We start from the raw sequence: 13,815 nt of genomic DNA, 5'->3' as shown, positions 1-13,815 counted from the left end.
TAAGATAAGGTTTTAAGTGACAGAATAGCTAACAAAACAACCACCTAAAAAATTTTCTGATGAGACTACAGATAACTGGGCTGGGGACCAACATAAGGTAACAGTTTCTTAAATGTGTGTCATGAGTAAAGAAAATGCGAATTGAGTTGTAGCCCGCAGTTGCCCAGGTTTGGCAGCACTGTACGCCACGCTGTGCGCTGCTGTCCCAGTTCAGTTCGCCGGCTGCCATCCTACCTGTGGCCTCCCAGGTACTGTGTGGCTGCAGTTGCCCTAGAATTTCCTCTGGGGTTTGCCTTCATCTCCCCTCTTCCGTGAGGAGGCTGTGGGGCAGCAGGGAAAGCTCCTAGTATGTCCTGTGCTGCTTGCAGTGACGGTTCTGTGAAGAGAGGACACAACCCGTTCTAGTCCCCACACGGCACTCTCCTGGGAGGTCTCAGAAATGTCTCATTTGCCTAGTGACCAAACCAAACTGTCATCTCAGTTGTACTCATCTGCTAAGCATGCTAGTTAATGTTAATAAAGCAATTACAAACCGGCTGCCTGCTTTATTGCATTTGTGCCTTGTATGTGTAATTTGGTTTCTCCTTGATAAAATCCTAAATGAGGAAGGAGCTGTTATCTAAACCAGCAGAGAGCCAAGTCCCCTAACAAGCCCTGGAAATGGTACTGGGCAGGAGATGCACCACTAGAGGACAGTATACAGCCTGAAAAGCCAGCCCAGAGCTGACTCCTTAATTTCGCTCTGAGCATGTAAGCCATGTGCCTGGAATACAAGAAGAAAATACCTGCCAGGTAAATTAAAGATAGGCCCCGCCTCCGCAGCGCCCCGCCGCCCCCCCCCCCCCGCCCGCCATAACCGAAGAGTCCTGAGCCCTCTTGTTTTCGAGCTGTACGCCAAGTCCTCCTTTCCTGGAGACCCGGGGCGGGGCCTGCGTCGGCCCCAGGAGGTCTGTGCCCTCCCGCGAGAAAGGCCAAGAAAAAGCCGCCCCGCAAGATCCAGGGCTCAGGAGAGCCCGTGAGCACCGTTGGGCCCGCCCTGACCCGGCAGAGAAAAGAGACGTTGTGCTCCCCAGGGTGACTTGGAGAAGGGGAAGAGGAAGGTGGCGACCCCACCCAGATGGCAAACGAGCACCGTCACTCCTTGTCCGGCTGGGCCCAGTCCTGGCGTCTGAGAGCTGCCTTGATCTGTACTCCTGGGAGCTTCCACACTCCCGGGGCCCAGAATGTGGCGCCCACCCCCACACACAGTTCTTGCCCCGCCCACTGAGTTCCAGCGCCTCCTGAGTGTGCCTCTGAGATGTTCTAAGGTAAAGCACGGACCCGCCCCCCGCCCGCCCAAGAATACATCCAGAGAAGTGTCCAGAGCTAGTACCCATACCACCAGGGATCTAGGTATCCGCCAGAGGTGCCCACGCTTCTAGAGCTGGGGATAGCAAGAAGGTAACAAAGTCTTCCCCATGTCACTTGACAGGTGTGACACACCTGTTCTTCTCCAGGACGACCTTTCACTTTAGTGAATGGGTCCTTTAGGAAGGCTTGGGAAGATTTGCGCTGTGCACTTCCAGCAATGCTGCAACTAGGTCCTTCCCAGGGAACACAGCCTCCCCTTCCATCAGGGCGCTCTGGGTCTGGAAACTGGGTGAGAAGGTGTGACTCTCCACGGGGGCAACTCAAGTCAGGTTTTTGCTCCCAGAACTAGAGGATTTAGGGTTATACGCATCAAGCAGTCCTGTAGCAGGCTGCCCAACTATTTCCTTCTTAGAGGCTCATTTTCTTTTCTTTCTTTTTTTTTTTTTTTGCGGTACGCGGGCCTCTCACTGCTGTGGCCTCTCCCGTAGCGGAGCACAGGCTCCGGACGCGCAGGCTCAGCGGCCATGGCTCACGGGCCCGGCCGCTCCGCGGCATGTGGGATCTTCCCAGACCGGGGCACGAACCCGTGTCCCCTGCATCGGCAGGCGGACTCTCAACCACTGTGCCACCAGGGAAGCCCTAGAGGCTCATTTTCTGTGCCTTGCTCACCTGGCTCCAGCCCGTCATTCTTGCTTTTCCTGGAACGTGCCAGACTGTTCCTGGGGTCCTTAGTCCTTCCGCTCGTGTTCCTGCGCTAATGGCTCTCTCAGCACCTTGCTGAAAAGAGCTGCTTCTGGACCTATCCCTGGAACACAGTTGGGGGATGGAGTGTTCAGGCTGGATATGATGAATGTACTCTCAAATTCCTCTCTCCCTAAGCCTAGGGATTCTGTCCTGCACCTCCTGTCAGGGCATTTCTGGCATCAAAACCCATGAAATGCAGGTCAGTAGTAGGTCCAAGCCAAGCATGTGAGGTGCTAGACTACACACCAGCTGTATGTCCTAATACTTTTCTCATTTTAAAATTTATTTATTTATTTATTTTTGGCTGCATTGGGTCTTCGTTGCTGCGCGCGGGCTTTCTCTAGTTGCGGCGAGCGGGGGCTACTCTTCGTTGCGGTGGGCGGGCCTCTCATTGCAGTGGCTTCTCGTTGCCCAGCACGGGCTCTAGGCGCGCGGGCTTCAGTAGTTGTGGCTCGTGGGCTCTAGAGCGCAGGCTCAGTAGTTGTGGCGCACGGGCTTCGTTGCTCCACGGCCTGTGGGATCTTCCCGAACCAGGGCTCGAACCCGTGTCCCCTGCATTGGCAGGCGGATTCTTAACCACTGCGCCACCAGGGAAGGGAAGCCCCTGTCCTAATACTCTTAATCTGGAACCTCTAGTAAATACGCTATCAGTTAATCCACCCCATCGAGTGGCCCACCTCACCTACTGAGTCGCACACCCTGAGAACCTACTAGCACAAACGTTCAAATACAGTTCAGTTGGTAGATATCAGTGAAGCCTGGAAAATTAATATCCTTATGGAAAATAGGTATTGACGCATGAGCTCTTTCCTCTAGGGTCAGGCTTTGGTCTGTCCCCCTGGATCATGCTGTGATTAGGCCCCAGTTATGGGTCTAATGGCAACAGGGTGTGGTGGCACAGGTGTGGAGGACAGAGGGTGTCCCCTTGCAAGGCATCTGCGCCAGGTGAGGTGATGACACAGTCCTCAAGGGAGAGAACAGCAGCCTGCCAGAGACGGGAGGGCAGGCTACTTCCACCCGCAAGGGAGGCTGCAGGGGACCGGGGGCTTCCCGACTGTCAGCCTCCACCGAGGGCAACCCGATGTCCCGATTCTAGGCTTCAGGGTCCCACTCCTCCAGCCAGTGCCGTAGCCTTCACACGAGAAACATGGAGAGGCTGGGAATTCAGGTGACCTTGGGATTCTGCAACCCGCACAATGATGCACGTTTCGTTTGTGTTTGTAGTGTTTGATTTCCAGTACCGTCAGCCCTGCAGGTTACAGGAGGAAGAGAATTTTTAGGGCTGCCATGGAAGTGCTCTGGCTGGCATACTGTGCCTTGAGCTGAGAGGCAAGGAATCGGACCTTGTCAGTTTTTCCTCCGTGCACTCCCGGGGACACTGTGGAGTCACCCCACACACAGCCTTGATCCCCAGCGTCCCCTCCACGACAGTTCAGGGCAGCAGCCGCTGCGGCTCGCCCGGGCACTGGCTGCACTGGCCCTTCATCCCAGTCAACCGCAGGGGAGAGCTTGATGAGTGGTGAGGCCCCCGCAGGTCGTGGGCGCCTCGAGCCCCACTAGGTTACCCAGGGATCGGAGGGCTGGAGGAACAGAGATGGTACGGGAAGACGCTGCCCCCCAGCCCCGGAGCCTGGGGAAAAGGGAGGGGGTTGAGGTCATCTGAAGCCTAGAAGGCAGGATAAGGGGCCTTGAAGAACAGAGGCTGGATCTCTGAGGAGGGGCTGCGGCAGTTTCTCAGGGAAGGAGAAAGCAGCAGCATCGCTAAGAGGGGGAACGGGACAGGAGGGGCAGGAGGTGATTTCCGAGGCACCACCGATCTTCCGGGGCACTGCTTCCTTCTTCGGTGGCATCCGATCTGTGGTTCCATTCATCTGTTGAGATTTTTATTTCAATGACTGTGGCTTTGTTTTTAATTCCTAAAGTTCTTTTTCTTCTTCAAATCGGCCTGGGCTTTTAAAATTAGTCTTACCTCTGTGATTCCTTCCTTGGTATCTTTGTTTTGTGTCTCGAGGCTGCTGAAGATTTGGGGAGTGGGAGTAGCCTTCTATCACAGTAATGCAAACGACTGGTAAATACCCATGAGAACTGCTCTGATCTCAGGAGAATCCAAAGGTAATGTCAGTCTGTGTTTCAGAGGCCGCCCCCCCCCCCCCCCGCCCCCGATTAAGCACAAGAGTAGAAGGTGTTTCTCTTTCTCACCCTCCTTCCTTTACGGGCTGGCCCAAGGCCAGGGCGGGGATAGTCACCAGGACTCACCTCTGAGGCCTTCAGGACAAGCTGACGTGCCACACCCACCACGCCCAGGAGCCTCCCTGCGAGGGAGCAATCCAGATGCAGCGCCTCCCCGCAAAAGGACATCAGGCTTAGAGGCCAGTGTCCTTCATCCACACCTCGCCTCGGCCACCTGCTGGCTAGTGATTCAGAACAAGCTCCTCAACCCTTCTGCCACGTTGGCCTCATCTGCTCATCTGGAGAATGGGGATGACATGCTCCCAACTTCCTAGGGCCGCCGCGAGGGTGGAATGGACGAGTCCAGGCACGGAGCCGGCACTCGCAGCCCTCACTGAAAACTATATTATCTGGCCTCTGACAGGGATGCCCTGGGGACAGGACGTTGACAGGGCCAGTCGTCCGTCCGATGCTCCATGAGGGTGGGCGGTGTCTTCAATTTGAGCTGGCAGACCCGTCTTCCGCTGGGCCTCTGGGAGTCCCGAGGGGGAAGCCGGGGGTGAGGTGTCCCCTTCCAGGGAGCGACTGCTCTTCGGGGAGCCCAGCAGTACTACCACGATGGGGGGCGCTGGGCATCGTCTCTCTCAGCCTGCGGTTCTCTGAAGCCCCTCTGTCTGCGGCAGGGAGAGGGGAGGCAGCCCCAGCTTGTGGATGATGGGGGCAGGGGCTCCTCTCCTGCTCACTCAGACCCATGCTGGGATGGACCCACTTCTTCGTACAGCCCTGTCCTTCCTTTTCACTGTGCAGGTGACCGTTCAAGAGCGCTGCTTTCAGGCGGATTTCAGTTCTGCTCTCTCACCTTCTGCGGCCCATTAACTCTGAGCCCCTCGGAAAGCCTGCCCGCAGCTCCTCTCCCAGGCCCAGCCTCGGCCCCAGCCACCCCACTGATTCCATTTGCGGTTTCCCCCATGGATCTCCCTCGCTCCCCTGCGGGCCACCTATGCACTTAAATAATATAGCTAAACTCTTCTCCTTACACATTTCCTTGTCTTCTCCCCAAGTGGACTGGCACCCTGGAGGGCAGGGGCTGGGTGTCTGAGAGGCACTGCCCCCAGTCCCGGTCTACATAACGTGGGGTCATGTGACAAACACCACCTCCCCCAATCTGCCGCCCTGCGCGCACAAGCGCAAGCGCATACACACACACACACACACACACACACACACACACACACACACACACACACACACACACACACACACACACACAGAGTGATCAGCCGGCAGGCCGAATGCCAGCCAGGGTCAATGAGGAATTTGCTGTGGAACTCAGAAATCCCGCCCGCCCCATCCCCCCGCAGTCACAACACTCTCCTCACACGAGGGAGGAGGCCTTTGTGCCCAAGATACATAACCCAGAAATCATCAACTGAGAGTTTAATAAATTTGCTCATATAAAATTGTATAGCTTCTCGGGCTTCCCTGGTGGCGCAGTGGTTGAGAGTCCGCCTGCCGATGCAGGGGACACGGGTTCGTGCCCCGGTCCGGGAAGATCCCACATGCCATGGAGCGGCTGGGCCCGTGAGCCATGGCCGCCGGGCCTGCCCGTCCGGAGCCTGTGCTCCGCAACGGGAGAGGCCACAACAGTGAGAGGCCCGCGTACCGCAAAAAATAAATTGTATAGCTTCTTGACGGCCCAAACCAGCCAGCCTAGTCTTTCAAGACAAGAGACAGACTGAGGGAAAATATTTACAACACATGGAACAAAGGACTAACAGCCCAAGTGTATGACAAGCAGGGTCTTTTGGGGAGGCAATTATGTGCTGTCCATTAAAACTGTAAATGTCCATAGGCTTTGACCTGGCAGGGCCACTTAGAGGTAATTATTCTAGGGTGACATTGACACATGTTCAGAGCAGGTAGCAAAAACAAAGGAAAAGGAGAAGAAGAAGAAGAAGAAGGGAAAAGGTAAAAGTTCATCAGTTGGGGATTTGTTATGTAAATTATAGGGCGTGTACTCTATCAAATACCGCGTGGCCAGAGAAGAAATGAGCTAGATGTTTCTGTACTGACATGGAAGAATTTCGAAGCTATATTATTGCTAGTTAAAAGAAAATCACAATTGTATGTACAGGGTTTGTGATTTTTAAAACTGTGTGAGTATAACTATGTTGGTGATTGCATACAAGAACATACTTAGAAGTGAGAAACAGAACTGTTAACAGTCTTGCTTAAGATAATGTTCTGTAAAAACTTTCAATTATGTGCTTTAAATATATGCGGGTTGCTAACGTGTAAAATGGTCCAGCCACCGTGGAATGCAAATTGGCAGTTTCTTCCAAGGCTAAACTTCCACCTCCTTAGAACGCAGCAGTTGCACTGTTGGGCAGGCATGCCAAAGAAATGGAAACTTCTGACCACAGGAAAACCTGTACACGAATGTTCATAGCAGATTTATTTGTAGAAGCCTAAAGTGGGAATCGGCACCATGTCCCTCAGCGGGTGAAGGCCTGAACAAACTGTGGCTGATCCAACCACGGACGACAGCTGGCAATACAAAGGAAGAACTAACTATTGATACCTGCAACCGTTCCGATGGATGGATCTCAAGAGCAGTGTGTGAGTGAAAAAAAGCCCTGGGTGGCTCGCGGGATCCTAGCTCCGGCCCGGAGCAGGGATGGAACCCCCGCCCTTGGCAGTGAGAGCGGGGACTCCTAACCACTGGACCGCCAGGGAAGTCCTTATGTAATGTCTTCAAATGACAAAATTACAGAGCTGAGAATAGAACCCGGTTGCCATGGGTTGGGAGGAGGAGGGAGGGGGCTGTGGCTACGAAAGGTCCACAGGAGGGGTCCTTGTGAGGGGACGGGCTGGATACTGATGGCAGTGGGGGTCACCTGAGCCCTACACACACACACACACACACACACACACACACACACACGGGGATAAAACCCGGAGCAGCTCTCCGCTGGCACCAATGCCCTTTCCTGGTGTGCGGTCCCACCAGCCGTGCAACAGGCTGACGCTGGGGGAACTGCGGGAGGTGCTCCGGCCTCTTGGACGTTTCTCTGTAACTTCCTGTGAACTTAATTCCTTCCGAATACAAGTTCACACCAAAAGCACACAAGCAGGGCTTAGCGTGTACACATCGGACCACTCGCGCCACTCTGCACGGACAGTCCCTGCTCTCCCGGCAGGGACACCTAGAGGCCCGCAGCCGACCCGGTCGCCGGCTGAAGAAAAACCGCGGGGGGGGGCAGAGCTGAGAGGGGCGCGCGGGGGCAGAGCTGAGAGGGGCGCGGGGGGGTCTGCTTGTTTTGATTGGGCAAAGGAGGTGCCCGTCACACCAGAAGGGCCGGGTTTCCTGGGGGCGGGTCTCGTCACGAGTCGAGCTTGGTCATTGGCGGAGCCAGCTGGAAGGGGTGGGCAGGAAAGCGGTGCTCCGCGGCTTACGGTGGGCGCGCTGAGGGGAAGTGAGGAGACCCGCGTGGGGGCGGTCAGGGCGGGGCTCGACGCGCCGGGACAACGGCCCGGCCTTGTGGTCACCGCCCAGCTTCCCCGGACTCCGCCCCCCACCCCTGTGGGTCCTGGGCCTGGCCAGAGTCCCCGTTCCCCGAGTCACCGGGGGCCTTTGGCTCCGCGATCCTGAGAGCTTGCACCCTCCCGCCACCCCACCCCTTGCCTGGCCCACTGTGTTCCAGCGCCCCTGAGTGTGATTCGGACGGTTCCCTGTGAAGCATGGACCCGCCCCCCTCCACACACACGTGGTATCCAGGGAGAGGTGGGCAGAGCTGCGGCCGTGCCCAGAAACTTGGTGTCGGCCAGGGGGGGTCTGTCCATGCTGCTGGAGGGGGGGACGGCACGAAGTAACAAAGTCTTCCCCATGTCACTGGACACGTGTGGCCTGCTGGGAAGGAATCCTGCCCAAGCACGCCTGTTCTCCAGGACAACCTGTGGGTGCCTGCCTGCCTGCCTCTCACCTGGGAGGTCAAGGTGAGCCCCGCAGAGAGAGAAAGCTCATGGCTTCTCTAGAAGAGGGTGCGATGAGGAACCGTCCATCCCGGTGCTGGTTCTCACGCTGAGAGGCGCGTGGAACACCTGGAGGGCGCGTTCAACCCTGGGTTGCAGGGCCCCACCCCAGAGGCTCTGATCTGGCACACCTGGGGTGGGGCCTGCGAATTTGCTAGTCCAGCAATCCTGGGTGATGCTGCTGCTGGCCAGGGACCCCACTGTGAGAAGCACTGCTCTAGAGGGCTGAGATTCCTAGGTGTGTGCCCCCTGCCCTACCCCAGACTGGCTCCTCTGCAGGGTCCCCACGGGCCTGGGAAGCGCCAGGAGGATGCTGGCTCTCGCGAGATCTGGGGCTTCCCATTGAGCAGCCTTCACCCTTCCCCGCCTGAGGATGTGGTCCACAGCGCACCGCCCCCCCTCGCCCCCCCCCCCGGCACCCCGGCAGGATCAGGTGTCAGGTTTGTACACGTGCTCAGCAGTTCCCCGACTGGGGCTGATAACATCTGGACACTTAGGAGGGAGGGGCGGAGGCCTGGGCGTGGGGATGGGAAGAACTCTCTGATGAGGCAGAGGAAAAAGACCTGACCGCCGAGCTCAGAGGTGGGAAAGGAACACGGGCCCTGAGACCAAGAGTGTGGATTTGGGGGAGCGTGGAGGCCAGAAAGGGGGTTGTCTGCCCGGGAACTGCCCTGACAGTTGTCTGGTCTGTGGGCGTGGCCAGTCCTCTCCAGCCGCCGCCGCCGCCGCCGCCGCCTTTCCTGCCAAACGTTCCTCACCAAGAGGGTCTCCCAGCTCCTGGGTGATGCTGCCCAGACCTGCCCAACGCCCAGCGCCACCACCCACCGTTTTGGCCAGTCTTTGCGGTGGCTGGTCTTTGTTCGGCTCCAGGATCGCCCGCCTTCTAGTTGGAGGCGCAGAGCAAATGCAGTGCCAGTCACTAGGCACCATGTGTGCCCGGAACCAGCAGCTCTGGGACCCCAACGCTCGAGCACGTTCTGGCTGTGGGATCAGATGGGGGGTAGCCTTTGGCTTGCACTTTCCGCGGTCCCCTCCTGCACCCCCTTTTCCTTGGCGTCGTTGAGCTTTCCTTGTTGACTGGTTCAAGCTCTCTATGCGTTAACGATACGAGCCCTGAGTCACGTCTTGCTACTATTTTTTTGCCCCACTTTGTCACTTGTGTCTTGACTTTGTGGTTTGCGGTTTGTGTTGGCCAGGCATACGATTTTAGTGCTTGTGTCATCAGACTTTCCAGGCTTCTCCTGATGGCTTCTGGGGCTTCTCGTCGGTTTGTTTGCTTCAGACTGACTTGGAGTGGTCTTCTCCATTTAAAATGATCGTGTATTACTTACCCATTGCTGCGTAACAGATTACCCCAATCGTAGCACCTTAACACAGCCAACCGTCGTCATCTCCCGCGTGTGTGAAGGACAGGACTCTAGGAGGCTTGGCTGGGGGCTTCCGGCTTGGGGTCCATCACAGGCTGCAGTCGAGGCCTCCGCTGGGGCCACAGCCCCATGGTCTGCCTAGGGTGTGGGGATGGGCGGGGGCAGCTCTGCTTCCAAGATGGCTCGCGTGGCTGTGGCGGGGCCTCGGGCCTCCCCACCGGGCCTCTCCCTAGGGGTGCTCAGGGTGGGGCTTCGCCAGAGCCCACGACCTAGCACAGAGCAGCCCCGAGATCGAGCCTCAGTGTTTCTCTAAGAACTTCACCTCGAAGTGACACCCCCTCACCTCTGCTGTAATTTTATGACTTACACGGGTCAACCCAGGAACAGCGGAGGAGGGGACGGTACCCGCTAGGGCGTAGCTTGTTCGCGTTCATGGCGGATGCGAAGGCTCAGAGGAGTGTCCTCGCTCCAGAATCTGTGTGCGGGACTCCTGGTCCGCACAGGCCCCTTGGGAATGCGTCCTTTGTCTGAGCGGGGGTGGCAGGTTCCAGCCCGGGACCCAGAGAAGCAGGGCCTGTGTTTGCAAGGGCACAGTGGGTTTTCACCTTTAAACGGTTGCAGACAAAACACACAAAAGGCCAGAGAAAGAGGGCCTTCCCTGGTGGTGCAGTGGTTAAGAATCCGCCTGCCCATGCAGGGAACACGGGTTCGAGCCCTGGTCTGGGAAGATCCCACGTGCCGCGCAGCAGCAAAACCCGTGCGCCACAGCTACTGAGCCCGCGAGCCTGAACTACTGAAGCCCGCGTACCTGAGCTCGTGTTCCGCAACGAGAGAAGCCACCGCGGTGAGAAGCCCGCACACCGCAACTAGAGAAAGCCCGCGTGCAGCGACGAAGACCCACCACAGCCAAAAATAAATAAAATTTTAAAAACAGAAGTTAAAAAAAAAAAAAAGCCAGAGGAAAGAAAGAACATGTGACAGGACCCCAGCGTGGCCCACAGAGCCAGCGGTGCGTGCCCTCTGCCCAGGAGTTTGCAGCCCTGATGGGAGTCCTGGCTAGTTGCGCTGCCATGGGCGCGGGGGCCAGAAGCGCTTTCTCACCACAGCAGCCCATCCACTGCCAGGGCCCTGCAAGTGCGCACCCAGGCCTGGGCCCCAGTGCTCCCCGACCTCCAAGGTCCCCGCCCCCTCTCCTTCTCAGTGGGGTGGGGGCGGGGGCAGCTACCTTGCCTGAGGCTGGGGTGGCCTCTCTTGTGCCCATAGGTGCAGGCCCTCCTCTCCCAGCTCCCCTCCCCACCCCGCCAGCCTCCCACCGTGCAGCTGGGAAGTGGGTAGGGGCAGGGAGCAGAGAAGGGTGGGCCCCATTGTGAGGGTGCAGGCTGGCGAGCCCCTGTCCTCAGTGACCATGCCAGGTAGCCCCGGGCTGGGCTGTGACGGCTCAGCAGTGGCAGGCGCCAGCCCGGGGTGGCAGGCGAGTGTCCCTTTGGTCCCAAGAAGGAGCTCCCACTGTGGCCAAGGGAGAGGTGCCCGCCGCATCCTTCTTGCCTGGGAGTCAGACGTGACTCCCGATGACACGCTTGGTGGCTCTGAATTTGTCACGCAGGTTCTGTGGGTGGTGAGTGCCTTTCCTGTTGGCTCTCGCTGCTGGGCAACGCCGGGGCCCTTGGCGACAGCTCTCCGGCCCCGTCCGAGGCCGCCATGCACTTCTTGAACCCCAGGACCGTGGGTGTCGGGAGAGCCGGGCTCTCTGTCTCCGTCCCAGGAGCAGAGGCTGAGGCCGCGGCCGTGCTTGCTGGGCCCGGCCTCGTGGCTGTGGTGGTGGCTGCCGGGGACACCCTCCGGCCGCGATGTGGGGCTGCGGGGTCCTGGGGCTCCGGGAGACGCTCGGGCCCGCTGCAGCCCCACACTCCTGGGCCATCTGACTGTCCCCCTAAGTAGAGCCATCTTCCAGTCCCTCAGCCCTGGGCAGAAGGCACGACAAGGCGGGCCCGGCTTCCCTGCGGTCTTCCCTCTGAGGTGGCCTGCCCACGGGGGCCCAGGGCACTGCGTGGGCGCTGGTCCTCCCTTGCCCGAGGGAGCTCTTCCTAGCGGCCTGCTCTGTGGATGGGCATAATCAGGGCAGCGGCCAGGCCCTGTCCCCACCCGGCCGCCACCCACCTGCAGTGCTCATCCTTGGCCCTCACCCTCTCCGCCCGCCCGAGGACCTGGGTGCCTCCCCCCCCCCCCCCCCCCGCTGAGTACCGGCGTCAGTACCTGGCCCGTCCTCAGTAGGTGCTCTGACCCCAGGGCGGTCCCCCGGCCCCGCCCATCGTTTAGCGCTTTCCTCAGTCCTGCTCCCCTGGCTGCGGCCTCGCTGGGCTTGTGGGGACCTTCCAGACACACACACACACACACACACACACACACACACACACACACACTCCCATCACTGGCTTCATCGGGGTTCCTGGGGGGTGTGGAGGTGGCTGCCCTGGCGCGCCCTGGCCCTGCGCCCTGGTGTTGGGTGAGGCCGCCCGTGCTGGGGGCCTGCACGGGAATCCCAAGGGTCTCCAGACTACTGTCTCCCTTGTTGAAGTGCTGGGGCTCCCTCACTGTCGGGTGGGCGGCAGTCCCATCCTGAGGGGCCGGTGCTCCCCTTTCCTCAGCCGGGTCCCTCCCATCCTCCTGGGGGAGCGGGCAGCACGGAGGGTCGGGCGCAGAGGTGTGGCCAGAGCAGGGGTGGAGGCTGGCCAGCCTCCAGGTGGGGTGTGGGTGGTCAGCTCCACCATCCCCCTGCCCTGCCCTGCCCTGCCCGCAGCTGGACCTGCAGGATGGGGGGCTGCTCCCAACTGGGGTGACCAGCCACCCCGTCCCTAGACTTAGTAGGTGAGATGGGGCCAGCCTGGGGGAAGGCGTGTGGCCGGGACCTCGTCTCTGCTCCTGGCACCGGCTGGTGAGCGGGGCTCGGGCGTGGGCGTGGGGCCTGTTGGAGCTGGGCCACCACCCCTGCTGGCTCTGGGTGGGTGGCCCGGGCTGGACACCCTGCGTGGGAACCTGGCTGAGGCCCAGGCCTCGCACTTCCCCGTCTCCTAGCAGCCGGGGTGTCCTCTGGGGGATTTGCTCAGTGGGGCCAGGTCCCAAGCCATTTCTCCCCAGCAGGATGGGGTCTCGGTGGTCCTTTTCCTGGTGCCATCTGCCTGTTCCCACCCACCAGAAGCCCTGGCAGGGATGGCAGCCCAGTCGCGCTCCCTCCTGACCCCTGCCTGGGCGGGCCTCAGGCTCAGGCCTGGTGTGTCCCGTGGCCTCTGTCCTCAGGGCTGTCGTCAGGGTCCCGTTTCCCCCCTCCAGCGTGGCGTCTTTTCTGCCGCTGACGCCTAGCATGCCTCATGGCTGCCTGGGTGTGATGTGGAATCCGCGGTGGGGACGGAGCCTCCCGGTTAAGCTCAGCCTGGCTCTGGGGCCATTCTCCCATGGGGGCCCGTCCAGCAGGCGGGGTTCGGAAAGGTTGGGAGACAGGACTGTCTCCTCCTGGCGGACTGGTAGAGGGAGCAGGCAGGAGGCTCTGGGCGAGTCGGCGGGAGGGGCGTCTGGTGGGCCGAGGGGAGAAGGCGGTGCCTGGGGGGGGACCATCTCTATCCCCCCAACTGCGGCTGGACTTCTCTGGGCCTGCCTCTGCCCCTTCTCCACCTGAGCAGCTTCTAGAAGTAGAGTGTCCAGGGACTGGCCGTAGGCCAGCCCAGGGGCAGTAACGCTGGGCACCATGCCCCTTTCCTGCAGACCAGTGGCTGCCCCTGCCCTGCCTGCCCCCTGCATGCTGGGGACGAGTGGCTGGAGGCTGGGGGGCCCTGGGTCTGGGTGTTGGGGAGCTGCCACTCGCCCCTGCCTGCTCGTCTTCCTGTCCCTTCCTGAGCTCATGCTGGGAAGCAACTGTGATCTGAATCTGAGCTCATGGTGGCCCAGAAAGTGCTTCCAGAAGGGGGCATGGCCAGCATGTTTTCAGCTGCCCAGTTGGGAGAGGAGGCCTGAAAGCTTGAGTCTTGGCTGGCTCTAAGGCCCTTCCCCGCATCCGGGGGGTGAAGCTGGCTGCCACCCAGGGGAGGAGCAGGGTGGCTGTGCGGCCGCAGGAGGGACTTCAGAGTTGCGTGCAGAGGGCGGAAAAGCATGGAGGGCTCGG

This window comes from Globicephala melas, chromosome X (genome assembly GCF_963455315.2).
Source record: "Globicephala melas chromosome X, mGloMel1.2, whole genome shotgun sequence".
Lineage (NCBI taxonomy): Eukaryota > Metazoa > Chordata > Mammalia > Artiodactyla > Delphinidae > Globicephala > Globicephala melas.
This window is presented reverse-complemented; position numbering follows the sequence as displayed.